Source organism: Glycine soja, chromosome 18 (assembly GCF_004193775.1).
Source record: "Glycine soja cultivar W05 chromosome 18, ASM419377v2, whole genome shotgun sequence".
Taxonomy (NCBI): Eukaryota; Viridiplantae; Streptophyta; class Magnoliopsida; order Fabales; family Fabaceae; genus Glycine; species Glycine soja.
Genome location: NC_041019.1, coordinates 30,589,728 through 30,603,805, shown reverse-complemented (window position 1 = coordinate 30,603,805; position 14,078 = coordinate 30,589,728).

Here is a 14,078-nt window from a genome sequence, read left to right as displayed (position 1 = left end):
TATGAAACTAAAATGAGTATACAAAATCATTATATACAAGAAAATAAGGAGAATTAGAAAATCAATTGTAAAACATCTATTGTTAGCATGATTTAAAAAAAAAAACCCTCCATAGTATAGTTTTAAAACCTCTTTTAATAAACCTCCGCATTTAGCATAGGTTTAAAACCTCCTACAAAAAATCTCCATATTTAGTGTAGGTATAAAAACCTCTTCCAATAAACCTCCACAGTTAGCGTAGGTTTAAAACCTCCTTTAAAAAACCTCCACAATTAGTGTAGGTTTAAAACCTCTACAAAAAAACCTCTGCAATATATTCTCGATACCAGAGGTTTTCGAAAACCACCGCTAATTGCTTGTGGTGAATATAACTGCGGAGGTTTTTGAAAACCTTTATAATTTATTTTGCGGAGGGTAAAAACCTCCACTAAACAAAAAAATAACCTCCATTATTTAACAAATTTGTTGTAGTGAGTTGTTCTAAGACCCCTTAGAACTTTCACTAATAGAGAGCTAAGTACAAATATTATGCACATGCAATTCCCTCAAAATTCTACTCTTCCTTTGAACCCTACAAGAGAAGGATCAAGAGTTGAAACCCTATCCTTGATAACCCTAATCAAGGTCAAAATCTAGAAAGAATTAGAGATTAGATTGAATACACTTTCATGTGCAGATCATAACATCTTCAAGATCTTCATTTGATTATCAAATTATGATGAAGAATGAATGAATCTTGATCATCATGAATCTCTTGTTGAAATGTAGAGTGGTTCCCTTAGACGACTCTCAGAAAGTGTTTTCCAAAATATAAGATTGAATCAAGAGTCTTTTATAAGAAAGAACAAGTGAGGGTATTTACAATTTTAATAGATAAAACTGATTTAATCAATTATCTAATGTGGTAATTGATTATTTTGTTCAAATCCCTCTTGTTCTGCATTTCTAGAGACGTGGTAATCAATTATTTCAACACACAGAGAGCTCCTAAAGTTTCCAGACACAATCCAATCGATTACTAAATGTGGTAATTGATTATCTCGAGCCACAAAGACTTCCTTCTATAGAAATTGGCTTATGTAATCGATTATTGAAAATGGTATCAATTAATTTGATGAAACTTACCAAATTTTAAGTAGAAGTGAGTTTTGTTGCTTGTTCTAACCCTTTGTAATTGATTACTAAACTTGATAATCAATTACACAGGTTTGAACTCATTGCTTCTAAGAAACTTTGAGATTAATACATTTATCTTATCATGTTTGATTTCTACTAAGCATGGATAAGAGAACTAAGTCTAAAACACTCAACATGCCTTGTCTAAAAACATCTAAAACAAATACCACATCTTTATAAACTTGTTTGGCATTGTAAAATTATTAAAACCAAAAGATTCTAAGACTAGTTTTCAAGTCTTCAATATCTTTGATTCAACAATCTCCCTTTTTTTTTGGTTTTGATCAATGCCAAACCAAATTATGTGTACTGATAATTTTTTCTTTGTCTTTGTACTTGTTCTACATCATGTTTAACAAACATATTTGTAGCATCTATCCAAAGCATAGCATCTTGGTACATACACAAATTAATCATATCTTTCTCCCCCTTTTGGTATCACAAAGCCAAAAAGTGTGTATTAGAATAAAGTCACAAATGTAAGCATAACACACAAGGTAGAGAGAATAACATGTCATTCAATTTAACACAAGTCATTACATACTTTATTAATCAAAAGACAAAGGAAATGCAACATAGCAATTATAACAAAATAAGATCTAGATTATGTCCTAGAGAGCTTTGAGGCTAACTATCCTAGGCTCTAAGGAGGTCCTAGGGGGGATAGCTAAGGGAAGGATCAAAGATCATCCACATGTGGTGTGTAACATCCTGGAAATTTCTACCCGGAATTTTTGGAAACGATGTATTTTGAATGATTATATATATATATATATATAAGTATTATTCAGTGTATATGCATATATGTCCTTGGTAGAAGTAGGAATAGTGGGGGCAAGATACGTGGGTTAGGCTAATTAAGGAAGAGAAGCCCATAACTGGGAGGTTATGGGTTGATTCTTAATTAATTAGTTTAAAAATCATCGTTTTGCGTGCGACTTAAAATTTAACGAAACCAACCTCTGAACCACGCTCGGGGTTTTATTATGAGCGTTTTGATATATATATTGCCTACTTTCAAAAACTGGCCCCGACGGACGCAGAGAAACACGAGGAACTGGAACCAGAGAAATGGCACACAAACCGAGGCAGGATTTTAGCATTTCAAAGGTCAGATTTTTCTCACTTTTTGTGGCTGAGTATGGGTCACAATCAAAAGAGAAAGTGGGCCCTTTTTGCTCCACTCAAATGGAGACATGTGGCATAGCTTAAATAAAATAATAGGAAAAGAGAAAACCCTTTTTCTTTAAAACCAAAAAGCTGTATTCTCTCTCCTCACTCAGCCCAAATTTCAGACAGCTCTTTTCTCCCTCTCCCTCACATTGCTTTTCTTTTCTCCCTCATTCTCCATTGAAGCTCCAAACAAAGTTTCAACCTTTGGTGCCCATTTCTGCTCCAAATCGCGAAAGGAGGGCATTTCTGGAGTCGTGAAGCGCGTCTCTACGTGTGGGACTTCGAAATTTCAGGTTTGGGTGGACTTCTTTCTCCTTTGATTTTTGTGGGTATGGGGTTTTGGGAGATATGATGGGTAGTCTTGCTAGGTTTCTGCTTTATGATGATTATTTGTGAAGAAACTTGTTGAAAACATGTTGAACTTGCCATGTTTGGATGAGTTAAACATACCCATTCAGTTTTAGGGTTTTTATGATGATGCTTGTGATGTTTATGTGCTGAAATTACTTATGGAAACTGTTAGAGATGAAGGGTAGAGTTAACCTAGGGTTAGAAAGTGAGAATGTGGTGTTATGAGTGGAAAAAGAGTGAGGCTTTGAGAGTTGGAAGGTTAAATCTGGATTCTGTGGTAAATGGAGGTTAAAATGAGTTAACCCTAGCTTGAAATGCCATTTAGAACATGTGAGAAAGGTTAGGCTGAGCTAGAGAGAAAAACAAATGACCAAAGTGAACAAAGAGCCATTTCTAGGGTAAATTTGGGTGTTGGAGAGTCAAATTTTGATTCGGTGAGATTTTAGGTGTAAATCCAGTTTGAGCAAGTTTAGATTGATGTTATAGACTTGTGTGAGGTGAGAGTTTGCTCCAAATTTACCTCATTCTCAATTTCACTTCTCAAACCTAGAAAACCCATTGAATTGAGGGGTGTTGGACACCTAGATTCTGTGTTGTTGTGCTTTAAAGCTTGATTTTGGTTTAGACATGATTGATACATGATTTGGGACTTGTAGGATTTGATTTGGGAAAGATTGGATGAGGGGAAGTGTGGTTTTCTAAATCTGCACTTTGTGCAGATTTTTGCTGTGAAATTGTGCAGCAGGATTTTGCACAAGTGCAGAAAAATGCTATGTATTTGCTGGTTGTGGAAAGAGTGATGTAGAATGCGTTCTGGGTGTTTGCTAGTAGATCCCAACGGTCAAAATGTAGGATTATGTACTAGAGACTTCCAGTGAAATTTTCGAGTCGATCCAACGGTTAACGAACTAGAACGAAGGAATTGTTACTGGGGTCTTTAAGTGAGAAAAGCTGTGATTTTGGTTGGTATTTTGGGCAGAGTTTTCTGCCTTTGCCCTGTTTTGCTTGGCTATGATAGCTTGGGCTGTTTGAATGTTGTATTACTTGGATGTTGGGGAAGCTTGGGAGGATTGATGGGGACCCGATGTTGAGAGAAACGAGGATATGGGCTACGTGGGAGTACGTGAGCTCAGTTGGAGGTGGGCAACAGGGGATGGTGGGTTTATGCGCGCTTTGTGGATGTGGAAAACTTGTTGTGCACCATCGCCCGACCGCCACCTAGTACCACATGTGATGGGTACCCCATAATCCTACAAGCTTGAGATGAGGAAGTGTAGAAGGGTGAAACTTCCTGCTTTTATTCGTTGACCACAGAGTGGTACCTGGAGATATGTCGCGGGGGTCAAGAGACCTTTGGGACGTCAGGTGGGGTGCTATTGCCCAAAACCAAGCTTGACCAATCCTGACCCAACCCGAACATAGTCGGTCAGTGAGAACCTGTGATGTACCTAAACAGGCGAGCTGCTGGCAGTCAACAGATAAAAGGAACAAAGACCACAAAGCAAGGAGGCTTGTGGTGGCTGGCCAGTTGTGAAACTTGATTGATATGTGAGATTTGGCCTCTGGTAATCGATTACCAGTCTGTGTAATTGATTACACAGAGGAATGGGTCACTGGTAATCGATTACCAGTTAGGTGTAATCGATTACACAGTGCATTTTTGCAGGTTTCATGTCCTGAGGCTATGTAATTCGAGTTTAGCCTCTGGTAATCGATTACCAAGGCTGTGTAATCGATTACCAGAGATGAAAAGCCTAAGGATATCCCTTTTACTTGTATGTAGTGGTTGAGACGCATTGTGCGGCGGCATAGTTAGATTCTTGTGAAAGAGTCTACCCCTTTCTTTTCTTCCTTGTAGATCGTGATGGCGGCGCAGCTAATCCATGATCGAGTAGAGATGGAGTGCCTAGAGGGAGCTTGGGAGACCCTCGAAGGCAACACGAGGTGCCGATTTCGGGGCACTATTCGATTTACGGCCACTTCATTGGTGCATCTAGATGAACCCGTGCGCACGCTTCAGCGTACTATGGAGTGGATACTACCCACGCCTACACCATACCGTCTAGTGGAGCCAGTCCAAGTGATCGAGGTGACGTCATCCGAGGAAGACCCTGAGGAGGATCCCGAGGAGCTACCTCCTGAGCCTGCTGTGGATGCTCTTGACTTTCTAGAGGGTGATGAGGACCCACTTCCTGAGGTGGATTCTCCCGAGGAAGTCATGTCGGCATCTGAGGCAGACTCTACGGAGGATAGTGGCCCAGGGGAGATGGCGATCAGCGGAGGCTCTTCATCCTAGTGGACAGCTCTTTGGATTAGTTTTGTATACTTTTGAGGGTGGGTGTATCTAGGACTGACTGTTAGGTTTACTCTTTTGTTTTTGTATGGGTAGGCCTGATGTATAGGAATTTGATGATTGTATACATGTGGCTGAAGCCACCACTATGGACACCTTTGCTCTGGATGACACTGTATTTTGTAAAACTCCCATATTTTGAACAGCTTTAAATGATGAATGCATTTATGATCGATCTTGTTATTTGAAAAGAAAGCATTAGCAACTCTATTTGTAAAAGAGTTTATCGACCTTATTTTATTCTTTTATTTTCACGTGACGACCTAAAGTAATGGCTGGTACATTCTTCCTTTTGAAACAACAAATTAGTTTAGAGATTATGAGCGGTAAGAAAGAAATGACTTCGAATAGAGTTGTGAACTGGCCATTCAGGACTCTATAGTGAGGATTTTCCTTCTAAACCTTGTTTTGGTGAAAAGAGAAAGAAATGAAAAAGAAAAAGAAGAAAAAAAAATTTACCATGGTTTTTGTTAATTAAATCATTACTATTAAACCAGTCATTATTTTGGGGACACCACATGGTGCTTCTATAGCTTCCATCCTCTATAATATAGTTTCAAAACACTCCTTTAGCTTTCCATAGTCTTCCCTATGCATCCTCGTGAGCTTTTCCATCTTGGCCATCACATTAGCTCAAAAGGAATTTTTGACTTTTCTTCAGTTGCCTCTGTTACACTTTCATCTTTGAACACAAACAAGCAATGTCTTTTCAAACCTCAAGGATCATCACAATCCGCTTCTCCTTTACTTCAGAATACAAATATCCAGTTTCACCATCAATATGGGCAGCAATGTAGAAAACTCTTACTAACTCCGAGTAAAATGTGCCTTTCATCTCCACTAGCTTCTTTAATCCATGGTACTCAAGAAGTTAAGGAAAAACAAACCTTTAAGCCTTCAACCATTCCAAGTTCAGAAACTAGGATTGAATCAACTCCTTTCCACTGTACTTGTAGGATGCCTTATAGTGCTACTCTGAAAACCAAGGAATGGCCTTTGGAGAGGGTGGTGGTGAGGGAGAACGTGTTGTCCTTTTGCCCTTGTTTGAAGAGCCACCCTTTGCAGACTCCTTCTCCTTCTTAGATTTCATTTTGGGGGCAGTTGGTGCCCGATGCTCTTTATCCTCTTGTTCTTGGTTTTAGCCATTGATGGAGGTAAGGATAAAGGAAAAAAAAGAAGTTGTGAGGGTTAGCAAAGAAGAGAGGATGTGGGTATTGTCTCTTAGGGTTCGAAAAAAGGGCTGAATGAGAAAGAAGTGAGGATTTAGGTCTGGATAGGGGTATTGTCTCTTAGTTAATGTCTTTTTGTTTTTTTTTAAAAAAAAATGTTTTAGACAATGTGTAATTGATTACCTGTTGTTGTAATCGATTACAACCTTACCCATAAAAAGTTTTAGGCTTTTGCACAAGTGGTAATTGATTACTGGCTGACCTAGAGACACTAAGATAATAGCCTTAGCTCAATTTTTTTTTAACAGAAATAACATGCTAAAAAGGTTTTCATGTTTTGTAAATGCACAACTTTGTTTTATATAATATATTGATTAAGTGATATTGATTACCTTATATTAATTATCATTTAGAAATCATATTAATCACAATATTGATATTAATTATCTTAATTAATATAATAATAAAATTTTATCAATTAAGAAAATAAAATAATTTAATTATACATTGTTTTTTATAATATATAATTATATAATTTATTATCATTGTAATTATAATTATAAATTAATATAATAAAGTTAATTTGTGCAATCAATTTGTTTTGTGTTTTTTATTCAATCTATTTGTTTTGATTTTATTTTTTTGGTGTTTGATTGATTATTTTTTTCATTTTATTTTTTTATTTTAATAGGAAACAATATTTAATTACATGAGACCTAACTAAATCAGTACTTGTCACTAGACACACTGAACAACTATGTTTTATATAATATATTGATATTGGTATAATAGATTTTTCACCTAATCTGCAATTAATTTACTAATATATAATTATTGTGGAGTATATAAGAAAAAAATAAAATAAAAAATTTCACAATTATTTTATTAGAATAAAAAAATTTATTGTATATCTTGATTTTTATATAGAAAAATACAGAAACATTAAAGGCATATAAAAATAATGGATGGAGTAATTAATTTTAATAAAAAAAAATAAGTAGTAATAAATACTAATAGAGTCGTACTATGTAAAAAAATACCAATGTGTTGTTAACGTGTAATTATTTTAAATAAATCCTAAAAAATTATTAAAATATGCGCAACTTTAAATATTTCCACAAATTCAAGAAATTGTTTAATGAACATTCAAGAATTTATTTAACACTTAGAGAAAGAGAAAAAAAGTTAAAAAATATAAATATAATAAAATTTATAATATAATAAAATAAAAAATAAAAAATATTAGTAGAATGTTTAAAATAAATGATAATTCATGTATTATTACTCCAAATTCTAAGACAAACACAACAAAAGTCGTGCATTCCCTTTCAAAATTCCAACTTGTGAAAACAATTGTGCAGCCGCAAGCACCCCTTCCTATGCCCTTCCTTTTCTCACCCTTTTCTTCTCTCCATATACTACCATTATTAATAGTATTTATTTATTTATTATTTTCTCTATATATTCTTCATAAACAATGTATTCTACTCTCATTTCTTAATTAACCTTCAGTTCCTTCTCTTTTGTCTTTCTCCACTCTCATCATCTTTTGGCTCTTCTCTCTTTTTTTTCTTCTCTTCTACTCTCTCCAACATGATTGGTGTTGTTGATGAATCCCGTGTTACCCCTGACACACTGAAGCAGTTAATGGCTTAGTTCACAAAGGAGATAGTTGGGACCGCTTTAACAATGTTTGGTAAGGCTCTTGAGAAGCTTAGAGCATTCACAATGGATGACTTAGGAAGCAATGTGTTAGAGGAAGCAACATGCTTGTAATGCATTCCAAATTCTCCAAATTTACCCAACCCATAAAATAATCCTAATATGACAAATTTTTAATATCCAATACCCTATTTCATCGATATCAATTTCATATGACTCAATCATGCATGAGCACACATACAATTCACAATGAATATAACCCAATATTACATGGGATACTATCTAGCAAATGGTCTTTATCTCAAATGAGCGATACTTATGAAGGCTATCCCAAGGCCCCAAGGCATAAAAGAAAATTATTTGTTCAACATCAAGAAGTAGCAAGAAAGGATGCAGAGTGCGCATTTGGAGTGTTTCAATCTTAGTTTATGATTGTACATGGCTCTGTGTGTGCTTGGAAGATGAACACAATGAAGCATATATTATATGCATGCATCATATTACATAACATGATTGTGAAAGATGAACGTCACATATATAATGGTAATTTTTACCACTCTTATGAACATCTCATAAATGATGTCTTGACAACTGGAATACATATTGGTTCTCATCCGCCACTTGAATCATACTTGGAAAGCGGAAGTTCATGATCGAGGGGGCATCACCACCAACTTCAAGCGGACCATGTGGAGCATATTTTGGAACCTGTTAGATGCAATGATCAACAAATTAGTTATTGTTATAATTATGTAACTTTTATTATTTTAATCAATATCTCCTATGTCATGTTGTTTGTGTGAGGTTAACTATTTTCATCATTTTAAATAAATATAATTTAATTATGTCTTTATTTCATATTTTTTATTGCACCAATTTTTTTACATAATAATAGCCTAAAAAATTTATTAATTTTTAAACTTGAATTAATTTATAAATAAGGTAATTATAAATTAATAAATAAGTTATTATAAAATATAATGGTGTAATTTTTTGGTGGGACACATTGGAAGCACCAAAATAAAGTTACTCCATTGTAGAGAAATACACTACATCAACAGGATAGGATAGGCAATAGGATAAGCAAATCATATCTTGTTTGTGCACCGAACAATAGATTACAGTAGGATATGATAGTTATTCTATCCTATCCTATTCTATTTTGGCCACCAAACATGCCTTAATTATATCCAATGTTTGGTGCACACCATGATATGAACAAGATAATGATAGGGGTGGTGGTAGCAATGACAGTGACCGTGGTGGTAGTTGCAGTGACGACAATGGTTGTGACAATGACAATGGTGGTAGTGGTTGTAATGACGGTAATAGCAGTGATGATGGCGGCATTGATGATAATAGTGGTAGTTGCGGTGGTGACAATGACAGTGATGGTGGTGGTTGTGGTGGCGATAATGGTAGTGGCGGTGGTGGTTGTTGTGGCGACAATGGTAGTGAGTGGTGGTAGCGATGGTGGTGGTCGTTGTTTGACCCTTGACTTTTGAAAAAACATATGTTCACTTTCAAGGGAGTTAGAGGGTAATGAAACTAAGTGGATCTCAGGTATTTGGACATGTATGTTTCTCAAATGTCAACAACTAGATGTTCTCACACAACTGAAGTTCAGTAAGCAACCTTCATATATCTATTTTAAGGATACATACTCGCAGGTTATAAATCACCTGCCAACTATCAACAACTCTCCAACACTCACAGTAGCTTTTTTTAGCGAGGGGGGGGGACAGGGGGGTTAATTTTATTGTTAACAAAGAAACTATATTCATTGTATATTCCATTAATATCATAGTAAATACTTATGAAAAAAGATTCAAATCATCCTTCATTAGTTGTAGATAGAAAAGCCCCTACTATAATTTACTAACTGTAGCACTGAAGTCATCCACTGCTCAATAGCAATAACTAATATATTTCAACCCTCCTTAGCGCCACATAACTAACCATTCTTGTAAGTTATTAAGAGCAATAAGAGAACCCATAATGGTTTTAACATAGTTGTTTGTCATCTCAGAGAAAACAAATCCTACAACTTTAGAAATTTGATTTTCCTTTCCCCTCTTTCCAATACATAAGTATCAAGACAATGAGGTAGAAATTCTAGCCCAGTGTAGATAGGAATGTTCAAAATAAATCATGTTCAAAGACAAGTCATGCATGAGGAACTCCTAATGAAGAGTAAAATATTGAATAAGCTAATTATTAGACTAACTACCAGATTATTATGTCATATATATTTTGGAATGCAACAAACAAATAGTCATATTAAGATAGTAAAAAAGGTCAGAGTCTTCTAAAAGTATTTTACTTGTCGGTTCCAATTGACATGGTACAAATAAAAAGATGACACAACTCTTTTCATCAATTACTAATTGTTAAAAAGGATTCATCCCCATTTCCAATGGACAAGAGAGTTACTGCTCAACATATTATAGGTTGTATGCTACAACAATATCTAGATCAAACTTTACACTTCAGTCATAGATGTGTTATATTTACCTGAAATGAGGTGTACAGTGTATAAATTAATTTGCAAAACAGAGGTGCATGGTTAAGTATTTTTCTTTTGAGTTTTTGTTGACAACCAATAATATATCAGCTTTTGTGCACTCAACATATCCTCTAATCCTCTATATTATAAACAACTTAACAAGAGAGAGATTAAAGGAAACCTAAGTGATTAAAATGAACTACTAAAATGAATTCATATCCTAAAGGAAAATCATTAAGAATAGATTGATCCACATGGTAAGCTTCAATCTAGGAAAGACTTGAGTTGAACTTGAAACTGTTGACCAATCAGCAGATCTGATAGAGAAGAGTGTAAGATGGATTGGATTAGATTGATTCCATTCTAATTTGTGAGCAGTGAGTTTGACACGCTAACTAATCTCAAATCACATGGCCAATCCTCATATGGCTGAATTTTTGGACACCTCCTCAAGCATGACATTGGCATGTTCAGATCCATTTTTTGTGGCAGCAATCAATACTCAACAATTTAAGCTTTGGGATAGTGGAAAGAATGTGAATTTCGGGAAACATATCCAATGGCAAAACCTTGAGTGAGTCACAACCATTATTGTTTGGGGGTGTAAACTATCCATTATATATTTTCTCATGCTGAGAATTATCAATATCAACATTTTCATCCCAATCCAAAATTAACTTCTCATGAAATTCCTTTTTCCTCCAACTTTGGCATTTTCAGAATCCCTTGGCTGACATGGCTTATGTGATGAACGAATGAGGATCCATGTAAATCAGATATTTCTCCCAGTTATCCAATTGAAGATCAACATTCCTTTTTTTTGAGAAAAAAGTTGTGAAAATTATGTAGTAAAAGTTTTATAGATGAAATGCTACCAACTTCAGACAGCAATCAATGAAGGCAATAATACGCAGAGAAAATAATAAGCTTTATTCATAATAGAAAGCTAAAAGCATAGAACGAAATAACGGAAAACTAAAACTTTGTATTTCTAATACATCAAAGCAGAACTAAGGAACAACATGTTGGAAAAAAAAGCTAAAAATCAAGGTTCGTAATATGCATTATAAATCAGAAATTGCTTTTCTTATTATACCCTCCCTTCAAAGAGACCAAAATATTTATAAAGTGATTACAAGGGCTATGGGACAAGCACCACGTGCTCAAAAGCGAAAAGGAAACAATAACGAAAAAAGATAAAAGTGTTATTGTGAAAAGCAGCAGCTACCCCCTAGTTGTCCTAACAATAAGGTTCTAACAAAATTGCCCTTTTTGCACTAACCTCCTAACAACACTACATGCATGCATTCACATCCTAACAAAATGTGCTAGCAAATGTAATCCTCTAAGTGTCGTGGTGTTGTGGTCCTCAATAGATGCTCAAAAGAGTTTTTAGAAGTCTAGGGAATGCTCAGAATGAGAAAAAAAGCAACCACGTACCTCAATCACTGATGTCGGACTCCAACAAATGTTGAGTAGTTACAGGTTTAACGACGGTGACACGTAAGGACTGATGGTGAGGAAGAGATGGCAGTGAAAGGTTGCAAACTGTAGTGGTGAGTGGCGACGAGGAAGGTCTTGCTGGTGAGGGAGAAAGGGTTTGCGAGATTGAGTGCGCGGGGGAAAAAGGGTTTGGGGTTTTAATTTATGGATAACACAACATCGGTTTTTTTAAAAAAAAAATCGATGTTAACATTAATTAGTTAACATTGATTTTATAAAAAACTGATGTTAACATCGGTTTAACATCAATTTTAGAAAATCGATGTTAACTAGTTGACATTAACATCGATTTTTGAATAGCCAATGTTAACATTCTAAACTTAACATCGGTTTTTTTGAAACTGATGTTAACTGTCATACCCTAATTTCGTTCAGAGACTATCATTCGTTGATCTTTTGATCCTTGCTAGTTGACTTACGGTGTTGAACGCCAGTTACAGTGTGAAATAGATGATCATTCAGTGTTTTGATCAAGAATGCGAAAGATACCAAAAAAGGGGGGGGAATGGTCTTTTCCTTGAGTTTCCTGGACCTAGCTCTCCTAGGCTAGCCTCTGGCTCGCCTGGGCCACCAAATGACTTTAGGGTGAAGGAACCAGCTCGCCTGGGCGAGCCAGTTACTTCAAGACTAAGAAAGGAGAACTTGAGAGAAAAGAGAAAGAAGAGGAAACGAAGCCAATACGCCACCGAATCGTGACCACGATCATTCCCTATGTCGTTTTCTTGTTTTGTGTTCTTCGTGCGACCGTCGGTTAGTCTTATTTTTAAGGATTGAATGTGATCTATGTACCCTTAGGGGTCCCCCCCCTTGTTATTATGTGCACATTCATCTTCTCCATCTATCATCGGCGATCTCGTCTTTCTTTGTAAACTTCAATCTTAACCAATCACTAGTGTTGTAAAATTGTCTTTAAAAGAGGTTGAAAGTTAATAAATAAAACCAAGATAAAACCAACTCATAACTTCTTTTTATCAAATATCACTTGAGATAGTTTCAAGGTCCAACACTTTAACGATTCTCTCCGCTTTTCAAAATTTAAAACATCGTTTCAAGGTCCAACTCCTTAAACGACTTTTTGTTCGCAATTAAAATCAATCTTTCAAAAACATAAAATCAATTTAACACACAAACTTTCAGACTTAAAGAACTACATAGGTCTAAATTCCTCATCGCACCTGAGGATATGTAGGAGCTAGGGCAACACCCTTGTCGATCCCAAAAAAATAAAAAATATAAAAAAGGAAAAATAAATAATTTTGAAGTCACGTTACGCACACTTGATTAAAGGTTGTCGTCCCTTGTGACGGGCGCGTGGTGGTGTTAATACCTTTCCCATGCGTAAACAACTCCCAAACCCTTATTTTCAAAATTCGCAGACCTCTTTTTGATTTTTTTAACGTTTTCCCTTAAATAAACGTTGGTGGCGACTCCACGTGTTTTCTTCATGAGAAGACGTCTTTTACCTTTCGCCTCGCCCTCCCGTCGAAGGGTAGGTTGCAACATTAACTAATTAATGTTAACATCGGGTTTTGGCAAAATCGATGTTAAGTTTAGAATGTTAACAACGGTTTTTTCAAAACCGATGTTAATAAACTCAAGTTATTTATGGAAATGCCATTGTGCTCTTGTTAACATCGATTTTCTTGTTAACATTAGTTTTGTGAAAAACTGAAGTTAACCATGCGATGTTAAATCTATAAACTCTAGTAGTGAAGCGTGTTAAAAATGATACTTCAAGTAATGTCTCCAAAAACACTAAAAGTTACTAAAAAAGCTTGTTTACCAAACAGTCAAACAAGCTCTTCAGCTAGTGAAAATAAGTAGAAACTAACTAAAATGTCTTGTCAAACACATTCTTACCTGTTGAAGTAGCTAGAAAATGTAAAATTACATAAATTATGTAATGTTTTTATACAAATTTTAATTTGATTTTTTTGATAAAAATATATTTTGTACTATTTATAATTTTAGTATTAAATTAATGGATACATAACCTTTTTTGTCCTTGAATTTGTTAGGCATTGACAATTAGGTACCTAAAAGATGAAAAATTAAATTTGTCTCTGATGTGCAAAAAGTGTCACAATTTCATCTTACCGTTAAGTCAAATGGTCGTGTCTACATGATACCTTTGATGATGACATGACAACTAAGGGCAGCCAGTGTCATCGACATAGTTGTAATG